At 40.4% G+C, this 13396-nt stretch overlaps 1 protein-coding gene across 1 annotated transcript in view; it reads right to left on the bottom strand.

Annotated features, from left to right (window-relative positions):
- The window catches only part of LOC309565055 (retinol dehydrogenase 12-like), a 115526-nt gene extending 102603 nt beyond the window's left edge, over window positions 1-12923 (bottom strand). The window contains exon 1 of the mRNA XM_082269804.1: window positions 12769-12923. The gene's annotated coding sequence lies outside the window, so the exon portion shown is untranslated. The remainder of the gene's footprint in view (window positions 1-12768) is intronic.
- Between the last annotated feature and the right edge of the window lie 473 nt (window positions 12924-13396).

The raw sequence follows: 13396 nt of genomic DNA, 5'->3' as shown, positions 1-13396 counted from the left end.
AGTGAACATACACAACCATTAAGCAGATTTAACTTAGAAAAAGAAATACAAATACATACATTTGTGGACACCAGAAAACTTTATTTAGACACATGAAGACATTTTAAAAAAAAAATTGGAAACATGCTGTTTATTACATTTGTATTTTTCAAACCAAAACAACCTTTGTACAACATTTAGACCATATACATCGACAAAGAGCCCATAATCAACAGATGCATGTGCAGATTGACAGAATTATGTTAACAGCAATAAATACTTACAGAGAGTCAACACACAACACAGCCAAATCTCACCTCCATAAATAACAAAGGGCCAAAAATGTTACCCATAAAACATGTGACACACAAATATATTGGACCTCTTCGTAGGTCAAATCTTTCCTGATGTCTGAGTGAGCTATATATAATCCAAGCAAACACACCCAGAATGGTAACGCCCAGTCCAAAAATTAACTGTGTGTATCCTGTGTGTTTTGGAGCATGCTCAGTTGCCAAAACAAGGGAAATAGAAATGAGGAATAGAAATGTATGTAGGTGTGTATAGTATATGTGAATTGAAAAAATTCTCTCTTGAAGTTTGCTAGTCATTATTTAGAATGTTTAGATACAGGAATACATACATATATATACAATTACGTGAGAGAGAGAGAAATATATATTTAGGGAAACAATTGAAACACACCTTTTGGGATTTGAGAAGTGAGATTGTGACGATTGACCAGATATGTAAGCCAACAATCTGACTCATCACTCATGAACATCCCTAAATTTGGCGTGGCAATTATATCAGGCGTTCTTATGTGCATTTTGGCTGGCGTTTTCCCAGGCGTTTTGACATGCATTTTTTGGGCAGGCATTGTTATATGAAATCACCTACAAAAGCCCCAAAAACAGACCACAAACACGTACATGTGAACGTAGCCCGTTTGGGGGCGTTTGAGGGGGATTTGTCCAGCTCAAGGATCAGCTCCCAAAACAGGCAAAAAATCCAATCCTATTCAGTTCAATGGCCCCTGTTCCCATGTGAGCATTTTGACGGCATGAGGAAAACACCCAACGCTCACTGAGAAATAGCACAATGATTAGGGAGTCTGCCTTCCTGCTGTAGGTTTGTAAGTTCGAATCCGGAAGGTGCCCTCTGTATGGGCAACACTTGGATATCTCCAATCCTCCAAATGTTGACATCATTAATTTTGTTCATGTTTGAAAAAGGCATGTGTATCAGCAAACTTTTAATCCAAAGACATGAACAAAATACAAAAGATGCCCCATAAAGTCAATATGTAGCAATATTGTGAGCTAAAGCTCTATTTGTTTGTTGGGCATACTTTGCTAATTAGCCAAGTATAAGGGATATATATATATATACCTTCAGTTAAATGTGTAGTAAAATGGTAACACTTGGCCATACCCATATGGAAGAAAAGGTAGTATTTGCAATATATTTCTAAAAACATTCTTTGGAAACACATAAAATATTGTCAAAATTGTGACATTTCCTTGATATGTGTGAAATGCTAATAATCTTTCTTTGAAATATGTTTTACATCTATTTTTTTTCTATCTGACGACCAATTCCCCAATGTAATATTTTGTGGGTTTTTTCAGAGAATGTGGAGGTTCTATATAAACACTGTAGATTTGACTGCTATGATTTCGGAGTTAGCAGGAAAGGTGTATGGAATGTGATGGTGTTTACTAAAGGATCCCTTGTTGGAAGTGTGCATGTTTTTCCAATTCCGCCGGTTTTTGCCATTTTCTATGGGCGAGACAGCGGATTTGCAAGCGGTATTCAAAAAAAAATTGACCCAAAATCGCGCTGGCGAAATTTTTTGAGCCAATTTGACGTTGCGCATGCGCACATTCGCGAGTTCGCAGCTCGCGGCTGGAGGAGCTGTTTAACCTTTCCACACTTTCGCAGATATCTCTCTTTCTAAGTCAGTTTTTGAGATTTTTTAAACGCAAGTCATCTCCAAATTGACTTCCACACCTTCCACAGTGATTTGGGATTTTTGGGGGTACAGGGGAAAATTTGGCTAAACTTTAGTCGAGCTTTTAGCTGGCGTGGTTTTAAGTCGCGCTCTGACCATATTGCATCTTAATGAATCTCACACTAGGCGCTATTTTCCGCCCGCCGTTCTTTGAATGCCAATTTCAGACTTAAATAATCGCCGCTTCGCAAAATCACGCCGAAACGCCAATTCGCCGTACTATGAATCAGGCCCACAGTATGCTTGGGAGGAATAAGTTGCCTACACATTGACTTAAAAGTAGAAAAAGGACAATGAGGGTTTCCTTGGTTTTTCAAAGAAACATAAATGTTCCGAATTGGAAAATCTTTTAACCACCTACCCAGGTACTGAGGTAGGAGATCAGTCAGTTGTGTCAGAGGTTTCACATCAGATGAACCTAAAAAATTGGCTAATGAAAGACGATCTGCAGATGTGGAGGAATATAGGGCATTTAAAGTTAGTCCTGGGGGGAATTCTGGATTACCTGTAAAAGGAGTTAAACGGTCCACATAGGAGGACAGCAGGAAGGTAGGAAGGTTCAAAGCAGACGTTCCCAAACTCTCATAAAGTGAACTTGGTGTACAGTTTTTCACCTTAAGGTCATCACAGAGGACAAGGGGCACTCTTTATGTCTGGAGGAAAAGGGATTTAATCTCCTAATACAAAAAAAGGCTTATTCACAGTAATAGACTCCCTAAAGAGCTGGTTCTGGCCAGCTCAGTAGATTGCTTTAAAAAAGGCCTGGATTTTTTTCCTAAATGTACATATTATAACTGGATTCTAACATTTATAGGTAAGGGTTATCCAGGGAATATCCGATTGCTTGTTGGGGGATCAGGAAGGAATTTTTTCCCCCACCAGAGCAAACTGGATCATGTTCTATTGAGCTTTTTTTTTTGGCCGTCCTCTGGATCAACTGTGGGTATAGGATTGTGTATATTGAGGTTTTCTATGTTTGAGGTTTTCTATGTTTTTCTGTGTTGGTTGAACTGGATAGACTTGTGGTTTCTTTTTTCAACCAAAACAACTAAGTTAATCCGGCTCCTGAAGACGCAATGCCATGCGAAACAGCGTTGGGATTAGCTGTTAAGTTAACTGCTTGAGGTTATGCTGCCATCCTCTGGAGGATTGGCTGCACCTGATGTAAGTGATATATGCAGCATTTGTATTATTGTTTGGTTTTAATCTTTGATGTTTCTATACTGTATTTACACTTAAAATCACCATTAAACTACTGCACTATGATCATTTTTTCTTATGGTTGGTGACTCTTTGTGGATGAAAATATTCATACTGATCCCTGGGGGGACCACCTATGGAGAGAGAGAGAGTCCGTGATGGATACCACAAAACAAGGCAAATGAGATGGAGGGCACTCTGGATAACCAGGACTTGACCAGAGATGACAATCCGCAGTATTAGTAAGGTGCAAAACAGACAGATGAATGTTCTGAACAAACACTCGAGCAGCACTTCATAAGAGGCAAGCAGTTCTCTGGTAAGGATAAAGCACATACAGAAGGTGCTTCTAAGTACAGTAAAAAACAAGACTTTATTGCTCAAAAAGAAAAAACACTACAAATGAAAACAGGCTCATCAAAACACATATGTTGGCCATCCGTTTGAAGTCCAACGGATAGCCCAAATTGCAGCACTAATGGATAGATCCCAGCCAACCAGCAGTGGGGAGCCACATGGAGAAAAATCCAGAAAGGGCAGCCGTACTGCCGGGACCAGCATGGAATGCAGGTACCCGGTTTTGACGTCAAAGGGGGCAGGGCGTGTTTCGGTGCATGCATCTGTCTATATTTATATCCTTGTGGTAAATGCGCAATTTACTATATGGTGAAGGATTGCTGCGATGGGTGCTACTTAATTTCATGGTGAAAGTTCAAGTAGGACTCTTGGAATATATTGCTTTACTGGAAAAACATCATGTTCACACTTTATGCTGTGATACTTTATTAGAAAGAGTGTCTTTCTTTACTATTGATTGGATCATGTATGGATACTAATTATCCACTCGCCTAACTGTAAATGTACGTCATTAATTTGAGGATAAATACTGGGGTTATGGCTGCAGCTAGATACCATAACCCGGTATTTTTCCTCAGGTGGTCAGCTTTCCCATAAAAGTGATCCCAGTGGTGGATTCTGTGCGAGATCCCTTTTAGAAGCAGCGGACGAAGCACCCCCATCCATGCGTGCTTGTGTGCAGTAGTGAACCCATTTGTAGGTCCCGCGCACATATGTAAATGGTGTTTGCACCCCACATGTGAGGTATCACCTCGAATATCTGAGCAAGAGCAATAATTCTAGTACTAGACCTCCTCTGTACCTCTAAACTGGTAACCTGTAGACCATTTTAAAGCGTCGCCTATGGAAAATTTTAAGTACCATAGTTTGGCGTCATTCTACAAGCGCGTGCAATTTTAAAGCATGATGTTAGGTATCTATTTACTCTTGGCGTAACATCATCTTTCATATTATATAAAAATATTTGTAGTATATATTATGTTTTATTTTTTTAAATTGTATATTTTCCCAATAAATTGCAATTTAAAAACCGCTCTGCAAAAATTGTGTGATATTTCGTGTGAAAAATTTCAACACCCACCATTTTATTCTCTACGGTCTCTACTAAAAAAATGTATATAATGTTTGGGAGTTCTAAGTTATTGTCTAGCAAAAGGCCCGGTCAGCAAGTGATTAAATTACATAATTTATATATTTATAAATTGAGTGCTGCAATCAATTTTTAATATGTAACTATGTCACTGTATAAGAGTTTGTGAAACGCTCAAAATATTGAGCTTGCGCCCGATGGTAGTGAAGGCAGAATCCACGGTAGGGATGTAAGAAAAGAAAGCTGTTCCTCATTTGGACCCATTGTTTCCTAGGAGAATTATGAAACCAATCCAAGATGCGAGTAAGATGTATTGCCTTGTTGATAGCATGTTTTAATAATACGCTTCAGCTTCATTTGAGTTTAAAAATATGGATGAATCATTGTAGAATTTATAAAACATTGGCAATGGAAATAAAATATTATACCTTAACAAAACAGAGTGGAGTATTTACCAGTTATCTTTAATATGTGAATCACATTTAGGCAGACCTATATTTATACAGCGTGCAGATTCTCAGCTACATTTAAATATGAAATTTTGTGGATGAATCATCAACCACATATGTGCACTGATCTTTTCAAAATATTTTTTATTTTCGATAAACACATTAGTGTCAATCAAAGCCATTTATAGTACACGTTGATTATTAATATAAAACAGTGTTATTTAGTGAATCAGCATATTCATTTATGGAATATTTCCTTGTCTTTAAACATCCTTTTTATAACTTTTCAGGGCTTAGGAGTTGCCTGCCTCTGCTATTTAGTACTACAGTATAATGTTTTCTATCTTTAAACAGTTTAAGCCTCATTCACACAGGCGAACCTATCCGTACACCTATACGAAGGGCCATTTTTGCCCATGCAGGATGCACAGGTGTTCCTTGCCACCACGTGCAGGCAGTTGTGCGGGTGTGTTCGAGGACCCGCACCCACTTGGATGTCAATATGGGACCAGTGACTGTGTTTTCGTGCAACCGTTACAAATAGACATAATTGGGATAGCCTGCTGCAGATGCATTGAACACCTGTGCAAACCATGCAGGGTGTACAGAGAGGTACGTTCATGAGTAAATGAGACCCTGCATGTTTACTTCACTTATTCCCTCCTCTTCAGGAAACCACACAGGGCAGCAAGGTGGCATAGTGGTTAGAACTTCTGCCTGGCGGGATTGAATTGAATCCCAACCATGACACCACCTGCCTGGTGTTCGCATGTTCTCCTTGTGCTTCCATTGGTTTTCTGTGGACACTCCAATTTCCTCCCACACTCCAAAGAAATACTGGTAGGATAATTGGCCCCGGTATTTATATCATGGCTACAGTAGGTTATCTGAACTTTTTTAAAAATAAAATAAAATTATATGTAGAAGTAATCAGATATTATCCAGTTTTTTAACATATACAATAGCTTTACCCCAAGGTCTGTCAGAACTGATATTCTGAAGTTACCTATAGAAGATCATTTCTCCAGCTCCAGCTTAAAATGGCTTTATCCGAGGCCTGATCTCCCTGATGCCATGGATGAAAACACACTTGAATTGAAACGTTCCTGCATAATGCTGACAAGAATTTAATCTCTTGGTTTGTCAATTTGTCGCTTCCATACTGTAGTAGGCACTATCCCTACTGCAGTTCCAGAGAGCTGTAAAGACTTTTAAAGCAGAAACTTTACCTCAATTCGTTTTATAAAAAATAATGTTCTTTAGCTGTTCTTTAGCAAGGAACATACATTCCACATAAATAATTATGCCACCAAAATTAGTGTGTGCTGTACATTGCCTCCAGCATTTCTCCTGTTTCTTCTTCGGAGGCTGCCATTTTGCTGAAGCCCAAAACCCCGGAACAGCAGTAAACCTTTAGGCTGTCAGCAGATCAGCCTCTTTAAATTCTGCAGGCATCAACCCGGCACAGTTTTTTAGAGGCGGCGGTCAACTTTATAGTGATAACAACCGATGCGGCTTAGCAGCCCCTCGGCCATTATCCCAGCGAGCGGGAGGGGACATTCCCCCCTTTTCCCACTGCCTTTCAGGGCTCTGCCCGGGTCTCCCATCCCACCGGGAGACCCAAGCAACCAGCCGGCACGTCCGCTGGTTGGAGTCCTGAATGAAGCCGGATTTGGCTTCGATTGGGTCTCTGATCTTGTAATTGGGAACCTATGCAACAACGTCACTTCCGGTTTACTCGGCTGCCAATCAGGCGCCGATTTAAAAAACTGTCAGTATTCAAAAATGCCAATTTGAATATTTTGAAAATATTTTGAAGTGCAGTGGAGAGGTCTGGGGTCTTTTAGACCCCAGATCCCTCCTTAACCACTTGCCGACCGCCGCACGGCTATCTACGTCGGCGGTCAGCCCCTCACAGGCAAAGTGACGTAGGGCTACGTCACTAGCTTGTGAGGGTCTAGGGACCGAGCGCGCGCTGCCGGAGGCGCGCTCCCGCGTGGTCACGGACCCCCCCGCGCGTGTGACATCGGGTCCGCCGGCCACTCTGCGATCGGCGGGGGAGAGGGAGAAAGTCAGGCAGCTTGTGTAAACAAGCTGCCTGTCATTCTCCCCTCTGTATGAGAGATGATCATATGGACCTACTATGTAGATCCGTTGATCACTCTGCATACAGCTGAAGCCACAGCCAATCACAGTTAGAATCACGCCCCTAGGGACACACACAGCCCCTCCCTCTCAAATAAAGTTAACCCCTTCACTACCAGTGTATTTTTACAGTAACAGTGCATATGTATAGCACTGATTACTGTAGAAATGTCACTGGTAACCCCAAAAGGGTCAAAAATGTCAGTCAAGGGTCCGATCTGTCCGCCGCAATGTCGCAGTACCGCAAAAAAATCGCAGATCGCCGCCATTACGCGTTAAAAAAAAACCAACAAAAATGACAAAAATCTTTCCCTTAGTTAGTAAACGCAATAACTTTTGCGCAAACCAATCAAAATACGCTTTTTGCGATTTTATTTTACCAAACATAGGTAGCATAAAACAAATTGGCCGAAAATGTTAAAAAATTTTGATTTTTACTTTTTTTTTGGGGGAATTTCATATAAAAAAAAGGGAAAAATATTGCTATTTTTGCCAAATTTACGCTCTTTTTTTTTTTTATAGCGCGTGATCAAAAAATCGCACAGGTGATCAAATACCGCCAAAAGAAAGCTCTGTTTGTGGGAAAAAAAGGACGCCAAATTAGTTTAGGTACAGCGTCGCACGACCGCGCAATTGTCCGTTAAAGTCACGCAGTGCCGAATCGCAAAATACCCCCTGGTCGTTTAGCAGCCAAATCCTCCGGGGCTTAAGTGGATAAAGAGTACCTGTCACTGCCTATTACTGTCACAAGGGATGTTTACATTCCTTGTGAAAGCAATAAAAGTGATCAGATATATTTATTTTTTTAAAAAAAAACAGTGTTAAAAAATAAATAAAATAAAATAAATAGGAATTTTTTTTTTAAAGTGTCCCCGTGAGCTCGTGTGTGAAAGAAAACACATACGTATGTCGCACCCGCAAATGAAAACGATGTTCAAATCACACATGTAAGCTATAGCTGCGATCTTCAGAGTGGGAGCAATAATTCTAGAAAAAGACCTCCTCTGCAACTCTAAACTTGAAACCGGTAAAAAATTTTTAATCTCTCCTATGGAGATTATTAAATACCGTAGTTTGTCGCCATTCCATGAGTGTGCGCAATTTTAAACAGTAACATGTTAGGTTTTTTTTTTTTTTTTACTGAATGTGACATCATCTTTCACAATATACAAAAAAATTAACTTCACTGTTAAGTTTTTTTTTACAATCCAGTGAAATGTATTTTTCCACAAAAAATGTAAAAGACCGCGGCGCAAATATTACAATGACCGCCATTTTATTCTCCAGAGTCTTCACTAAAAAAGAAAAAAAAAAAATATATATATACCATATTTTCCGGCGTATAAGACGACTGGGCGTATAAGACGACCCCCTAATTTTCAAGTTAAAACATAGGTTTTGGGCTATACTCGCCGTATAAGACTACCCCCCTTCCGAAGCAAGGCAACACCATTGAAAAACATCAGATTTCTCATAGATCTCCAAGGTACCCTGGTACTGTAATACATTTAATCTCTCATAATATCTCCAAGGTACCCTAGGTATAAGTAATACCGGTAGATGTAATCTCAAGACGCTGGCTGGGCGGGAATCCTGTACCGGTATACCGTATGTACCGTAGCTTCGGCTACATACAGTATACCGCGCTGAGCCAATCACGGAGAGCGATGTATTCTTTTATTTAATGCAAATCCTGCTTGGATTGGCAGAGTCAGAGAGGCGGGCTGATGTTACTCTGCCAATCCGAGCAGGCTTTGCATTCAATAATAGAATACATCGCTCTCCGTGATTGGCTCAGCACGGTATACTGTATGTAGCCAAAGCTACGGTACATACGGTATTCCGGTACAGGATTCCCCACACAGCCAGCGTCTTGAGAGATTACATCTACCGGTAATACTTATACTTGGGGTACCTTGGAGATATTATATTCGGCATATAAGACGACTCCCCATTTTTGGAGGATTTTTTTGAGGTTCAAAAGTAGTCTTATACGCCAGAAAATACAGTATATATATATATATATATATATATATATATATATATATATATAAATATATATATAATGTTTGGGGGTTCTAAGTAGCAAAATATACTGATTTTAACTTGTAAACAACATGTGTCAGAAATAGGCCCGGTCCTTAAGTGATTAATGTTGTATGTAGCTATAGCTGCAAAAGGGACAAGCCTGAAGTGATCTAGCAGGACTTCATTTTCTCACTGTTTATTCAGAAGTGATATTTAGTTATATGTGGAACTTAGTGGGTTGAGTTAGCTATAAAAATTGGCGCTGGTGTGTTTGGGATCGTAGTCCCAACCCACATGTCCGATACCGCCAGGAAGCTGACACTGCACACCACCAATCACAGGCAGTGGGACATTTCCCTGACCGCAGCTGCAGGAAATGTATCACTGCCTGTGATTGGTGGTGTGCAGTGTCAGCTTCCTTGCGGGATCGGGCAGGTGGGTTGGGACTAGGATGCTGAACACGCCAGAGCCCATCCCTAATTAGCGACTGCCTTCTAAAATGTCCTATATTCTGCACCAAGGAGATCCCTGTTCCTGTCTATCTAAGAATTTTGCACATTCTCCTTTGTGTGTTTCAGTTCCACCTGCTGCATTCTTAAAAATATAAAATGGTTCTTCCACAGATGCTTGCAGATCCAAGAACCCAACAAGCAGGGATCTCAGCAACAGAGAACCTTAAAGATGTTAAAAAAAACTGACCCCAAATGCTCTTAAAGAACAGAACAAAAGAACCTGAACTGGTCAACAGGGTTGCCATATTTGGGTTCTGGGAAAATTGAGCAGATGGCTGCACATGAAACCTGTAGCATCAAAAGTGGGTGTGGTTTATTTAATTGGGTGTGTCTCATTATATTTAAACCAATGTGGTTTAATTATAATTAGCATGATATGGTTTCACCTAGCGATCCAGCCAGTAGGTCTGTCAGTAACACTGGTGCTTACAATGGTCAGCTTTATAAAATATTTATTGATAAAATGTTAGCTGGAGTTTGGATTTAATTGGTTAGTAAAGCCCATCTAAATCGGCTAGTGCATCTAACATTACCCTCTTCCCCAGATTAACAGCACTGTCCAAAGGTGTCTCCATTGCTCCTCCATACAGAGTGGATCACCAGGTGAAAATAAGGGAAAAAAGGACTAAAAACAAAAAGCAAATGCAGCGACCATATATAAGGATATTTAGTATGCAATGTATTAATTTCTTTTTGTGGGTTTAACCACCTGACCTCCGGAAGGCTTACCCCCCTTCCTGACCAGCACTATTTTTTTGCAATATGGCACTGTGTTATTTTAACTGACAATTGCGTGGGCATGCAACACTGTACCCAAATAAAATTAATGTCCTCTTTTTCCCACAAATAGAACTTTCTTTTGGTGGTATTTGATCACCTCTGCGGTTTTTATTTTTTGTGCTATAAACAAAAAAATGTCAATTTTGAAAACAAAACAATATTTTTTACTTTCTGCTATAAAACATATCCAATAAAGAAGATGTTTTAAATCAAATTGCTTCATTAGTTTAGGCCAATATGTATTCTGCTACATATTTTTGGTAAAAAAATCCCAATAAGCGTATATTGATTGGTTTGCGCAAAAGTTATCGCATCTACAAACTATGGGATATATATATGGATTTTTTCTTTCTACTAGTATTGACGGCGATCAGCGACTTATAGCAGGACTGCATTATTGCGGTGTACAGTCGGGACACTAACTGACACTTTTTTGGGAACCAGTGACATTATTACAGTCATCAGTGCTAAAAATATGCACTGTCACTGTACTAATGACACTGGCTGGGAAGGGGTTAACATCAGGGTCGATCAAAGGGTTAACTGTGTGCCTAGCTGGTGTATCAGTGTAGTGTGGGAGGTTCTTTTACTAGTGGAAGGCATGGATTGGTGTCCCTGCTTTACAGGAACACAGGATCCATGCCTTCTGTACTGACAGAATGGCAATCTGCCTTGTTTACATAGACATATGGTCATTCTGCCTGTGTACAGAATGATCAGCGGGTGCTAGCGGACATTGGGTATGTATGTGATCCTGCGCAGTGCAGCCGTCCTGTAGCAGGAAAACTGTTATAGGGTGGTCGGCAAGTGGTTAATACAGATTTAAGCTTAGCAGCTTATAACTCCTCAGTCTGCAGGGTAGTAAAATCAATGCCTAGGAATAAGGGAAAAAATTATAAATAATAAGGGCCCTTTCACAGGGGCTTTCCGATCAGGTCCGCCTGTTAGTTTTTCAGGCGGACCTGATCGGAGGCTCCCCTATGGAGCGGGGGATGTCAGTGGTGGGATGTCTCCTGACACCCGCTGCTCTCCGATTCGATCCTTTCTGTGAAATCCACACAGATGGAAACCCTATTTTCCATCCTTCTGGAGGATTGGATAGGATCAGATGAAAATGTACAAGTGGTCCATTTTCAACCGATCTCCCATAGAGGAGAGCGGCGATCTGACAGGTCCGTCTCAGCATAGAGGGCGGAGACGGACCTGTCATCTGCCTGCTCAGCGGGGATCAGCAGGTCGAACAAATGGAGTCCGTCGGGCGGAAAGCCTGTGTGAAAGGACCCAAAGTGGTGAGCAGTTCTGCTTACATTGAGAGAATGAGCCTATGTTTAGGAAAAAGTGGGCCATGGACAGGCACATATTGAGAGAGTCATCAGTGAGTCACACGGTTATGGCTGCCATACTTCCAGCTCAAAGTAGTAGGCCAAGGGTGGGCATAGACTGAGTGATTGGTCTGTGAGACATTAAGCTGTGGCCAGCACATACTTCTAGAAGTGGGAGGGTTACAAGCTTCAGAAACATGGCGCCCATGAAACCAATAACACCGGGCTTTACCAGAGGAAGGTATTTAACCAGACAATGGTTTCCAAAACCAGACTAGTGGCAACGCTTTGGGTCATCTCATCCAATATCTTCAAAAAAGACTTTAGCTACTCACTTTATTGAGGAAGCCACAGTAAAAGAGTGTAGCTTGTCAGGCATTGCTAGACAAATAGCACACAGATGCATATGTCTGCCATACATACAATGTACAGAAAAATAATCAAATCAGTCAAGACCCTTGGACATGAGCTATCTATAAAAGTATAGAAGCGTCATAAATATTCCTAATGAAACATGGCATTATTTCACAGGAGCGCAAATATTTTTTCTAATTAGCATTTAACTCCTAAATAACAAGCCACAGAATAAACCTAGTACATTGGGCTGTCATAAAGATAAATTACTCAGTGATAATGAATTTATTAAGAATGGTAAGCCCTGCTTAGATAACACCTCTTTTGTCATCTAAACGCAGAGGCTTTGAACAGTTAGTTAGAGCCTGTCAAGAAACCCATTGAGCTATAGGTCAGTTTTAAAATATAACATCAGCATGCAGCCTGATTACATGCCATAAAAGAAAAATAAGACGGAGATGAAGGAAATAAGAACTGTTAGCCTTAATCACGTCTTCCACAAAGCACAAGGACTGGGTGCTATTTGCAGATAACTTACCCGTTGAAAGCACCATCAACAATAGCAGTGGCTGATGATCAGGTGATTTGCATATGATTGGAAGGTACAAACATAGCCTGCCATCCAACCATCAATCTTGCAGCAGATGTCCAGCTAATGATATGTGCTCTCCTTATGAAGCTCCTTACTGCTGTACAATTTGTTGTAATCTAATTATTCTGTGAAACATGGCTCTGGAGGTGGCAGTAGGAGTAAAGGCTCATTATGATTTTTCTTACATTCGCTGTTTCCTGTTCTAATGGAAAGCATGTTTTCAGATACTTCTATCTTCCTTCGATCTTGAAATTCAGTGGGTGTATGCTTATTGTTATGACAAGTGATTTATCTTCTAGACAAATATAGGCTAATATAAGAAAATTGTTTTGCTTAGACATGGGAGAGATTTTCTAGTTCTTTTTTTTTCTAACTATTTTTCATTTATACTTCACTTCTTAGGCTGGCCATAGATTATTCTTTTTTTTTAAATCAACCAGTGGATTGAATGAAAAAAACAACCCCAATTTTTTCCAAAAACCCCAAGAGTGTGAATGGGGGAATCCTCCCCAATGTGCCTTTGTATTCTGACAGTGGGGAGACTTCCCCACCATCAGAATAGACTGATCAGCTC

The sequence above is a fragment of the Pelophylax lessonae genome (assembly GCF_965119305.1).
Source record: "Pelophylax lessonae genome assembly, chromosome: 1".
NCBI classification, from domain to species: Eukaryota; Metazoa; Chordata; class Amphibia; order Anura; family Ranidae; genus Pelophylax; species Pelophylax lessonae.
The sequence above is the reverse complement of the archived record's forward strand: the minus strand, read 5'-3'. Positions and strand labels throughout refer to the sequence as shown.